At 44.9% G+C, this 3,654-nt stretch overlaps 1 pseudogene; it reads right to left on the bottom strand.

Moving 5' to 3' along the window:
* Positions 1 to 2,240: 2,240 nt before the first annotated feature.
* LOC130363295 (U2 spliceosomal RNA) lies at positions 2,241 to 2,350 on the bottom strand (annotated as a pseudogene).
* Between the last annotated feature and the right edge of the window lie 1,304 nt (positions 2,351 to 3,654).

Here is a 3,654-nt window from a genome sequence, read left to right as displayed (position 1 = left end):
GGTGAAATAGGGAAAATGGGACAATTAAGTTTTTATTGGGGGAGGGGGTTTTTCAAATTTTTTTCCTTTATTTTTTTCCTTTTTTCCTTTTATTTTTACACTTTAATAGTTCCCATAGGGGACTATTTATAGCAATCATTCGATTGCTTATACTGTTCAGTGCTATGTATAGGACATAGCACTGATCAGTGTTATAGGTCGTCATCTGCTCTGGTCTGCGGGAAGGCAGATCAGAGCAGAAGACGTCGGCAAGGCAGCGGAGGCAGGTGAGGGGACCTCCGTCTGCCGTGCTGGATGATCGGATCGCCGCGGCAGCGCTGTGGGCGATCCAATCATCCATTTTAGTGACCATGATGCTGCAGATGCCGTGATCTGTATTGATCACGGCATCTGAGGGGTTAATGGCGGACATCCGCGGGATCGCGGATGGCGGCCATTACCGGCGGGTCCCTGGCTGCGATCAGCAGCTGGGACCTGCCGCGATTGATCCGGGCATCGCTCCGATGCTCGCGGTTATGCTTAGGACATAAATGTATGTCCTGTTGCGTTAAGTACCAGCTCACCAGGACGTACATTTACGTCCTGCGTTGTTAAGGGGTTAAAGGGGTACTCATGTGGAAAACCTTTTTTTTTTTTTTTTTAAATCAACTGGTGCCAGAAAGTTAAACAGATTTGTAAATGACTTCTATAAAAAATGTTTACCCTTCCAGTACTTTTTAGCAGCTGTAAGCTACAATGGAAATTCTTTTCTTTTTGAATTTCTTTTTTGTCTTGTCCACAGTGCTCTCTGCTGACACCTAATGCCCGTATCAGGAATTGTCCAGAGCAGGAGCCCATTGCAAACCTATGCTGCTCTGGACAGTTCCTGACACGGACAGAGGTGTCAGCAGAGAGCACTGTGGACAAGACAAAAAAGAAATTCAAAAAGAAAATAATTTCCTTTGTAGCATACAGCTGCTAAAAAGTACTGGAAGGATAAAGATTTTTTTTAATAGAAGTCAGTTACAAATCAGTTTAACTTTCTGGCCCCAGTTGATTTAAAAAATATATATTTTCCACCGGAGTACTGCTGTGCTTCCAGGAGGGAACCTGCCGTCATCATGTGGCTACCCTGACAACCACTCCATTTTAAGGACTGTACCATTGGGTCTGAGTGAGTGGTCCTTATCGAACCTTATATCTAATTGTAGCTGGCAGCGATTATTAACCAGCTGTATCATTTTTGGTTATTTCTTCCTACTTCATATATCCCCTGATGAACCCCGTATCTGTTTTGGAGGGGGGGGGGGGGGGGGGGAGCGCGTTGGGATTATTTACTTCTTCCTAGTGTTTAATTGCACAGGTTGCAAATTGTAGGATAATATTGTTGCAATAGATGATGGTATTGGAGCCCAATTTATTTGTCTGACCACTCCATCCATTTGACCTATGCTGATTTAATTTGTATTTCTTATTGGAGGACTACTTATCTTTTTTTTTTTTTTTTTTTTTTTTTTTTATCTAAAGCCGAGGAACGTGCTCTCGATTCACCCAAAGTGCAAGAAAAAGTGCAAACGTGTCACACTAAAAAAAAACGTGCACAAAGGATGCGGTCTATCGCAAGCCCTTCTCCGATAGGAGAGAGGCCCCCCAACAAACCTTACCCTTCGCCTCCGGACCAAAAGGTACCTGCGAGGTTCCAGGTTTGAAGTCCCTTTTCGCCGAAGCTACTAGGGTACCACAAATGCTTGCATTAGCCAAGGTATCTGCCCGCAGAGCCAATAACGGTAGGTACCCTGCCAAAGCAGGAGTACCCGGGGTGTTTGCAGGGAGGTGCGGAACCTAATGGCCACACACACTTCCCCTAGACCGCCAGGAGGGACACCCAAAAGGGCTACCGCATCCTGACAAATCCTGTGAACACACAACACACAAAAAGTGACACAGTGAGACAAAAAGAAATAAATAAGTGAATGTGTGCAGATATACTGCCCGGACATCCGGCCAGATCTATAAAAATGTCTCTGATCCTAGCCAGAAGGCCGGGAATCAAGAGGTGGGTGCCACAAGGTGAAGAGATTATGGTGCCCGTGCTTCAACTCAGTGAGCCAGTACTCCCAGTGAGTTTCAGCACCTCGGGGTCACCGCTCCCCGAGGCACAAAAGTACCTTGGCTCTAGACCCTCTCAGCCTCATGGAGAGACCCGGAGGGAACAGGTCACATCGGGGCAGCCGTCGAGCTGATTCCTCAGAACCAGCCCCGGAAAGCCCTGGTACACCTGCATCCTCCATGCAGCACCCATTCCCACCAGCATGAAAACTGATAAGAACCGATACTACACTTGATCTTAGCCAAAAGGCCGAGAAGACAACTTATCTTATCACTACTTATTATTAAAGGTTAAGTTTTAACTGAGCTAACTATTCTACTTCTGTGAACCCTCCACCTGAGTACCCCTTTAACTATAGGTGTGTCTGTAAGACACGCCTATAGTTAAATTCACCCAGGACCTGGGGGCTCTGCAGAGTGGCAATGCAAGCTAGCCGGCTACGAGGCCCCCTCCAGTGCGAGGCCTCTCTGGGGGGAATAAACTTTTGGATTCAGCAGATCAGAGAATCATGTTTCTTACAGTAAGATGCCTTTTTTGAAAGCTTCAGAAGGGCTCTCATTTGTTTTATACTAAGGAGAGGCTATTTTTCTGGCCACTGTGACATAAAGCCTAGGTTGGCAGAGTACTGCCACAGGACATAGAAATGAAGTTTCACTTTATGTGCTTCATCAAACTTTACCTGTTTCTGAACATCATTGGAGCTAAATACCCACCCATCAATGATGCAGAGCACACATGATACTTAGAAAATACAGAGATTTAAAAACATTACAAAGTAACAAAACATGCAGTGTAATTAAAACCACATACCTAGGTCAATACTGTCAATTGAAGGGGAACTTGGAGGAAAAATAACTTTTTCCAATCCACAGGTGTCAAAAAGTTATACAGATATGTAAATTCAAAAACAGGAGGACTCCAGCTCGGTGCAGATCTAATAGCCGTCTTTATTCACATGAAGCTACATGGATTACAGGTGCAAGGCAGGATATGATGCGTTTTGTCCAGGTGCTGGCCTTACTCATACACTAATATTTGTAAATTGCTTCTATTTAAAAATCTTAATACTTCCAGTACTTATTAGCTGCTGTATACTACAGAGGAATTTGCATGTTTCTTTCCAGTCTGACCACATTACTTTCTGCTGCCACCTCTGTCCATGTCAGGAACTGTCTGTAGCAGGAGAGGTTCGCTATGGGCATTTGCTCCTGCTCTGCTCATTTGCTGCTGCCACCTCTGCCTGACACAGACAGAGGTGGCAGCAGAGAGCACTATGGTCAGACTGGAAAGAACTACACCTCTTTGATAAGATCAGCATGGGAGGGGAAAACTTAAATGAAAACGCAAATCGTTCTGCACAGTCCCTAGTCTGTCTACGTCTTCTACACCAAAGGAGGATGTGGCAATCCTGAGATTGAGCTTTTAATAGAGCTTAACAGCCTAACCTGTTTTCATGAAATATTACTTGGATTGGTTAGTGCTGCAGTCTTCTGTTCTACTAAAGTACAAAGATCTTATAAAGGGGGAGGGGGGGGGGATTATCAAAATCTGTGCAGAGGAAAAGG

This window comes from Hyla sarda, chromosome 3, assembly GCF_029499605.1.
Source record: "Hyla sarda isolate aHylSar1 chromosome 3, aHylSar1.hap1, whole genome shotgun sequence".
Classification (NCBI taxonomy): Eukaryota; Metazoa; Chordata; class Amphibia; order Anura; family Hylidae; genus Hyla; species Hyla sarda.
This window is presented reverse-complemented; position numbering and strand designations above follow the sequence as displayed.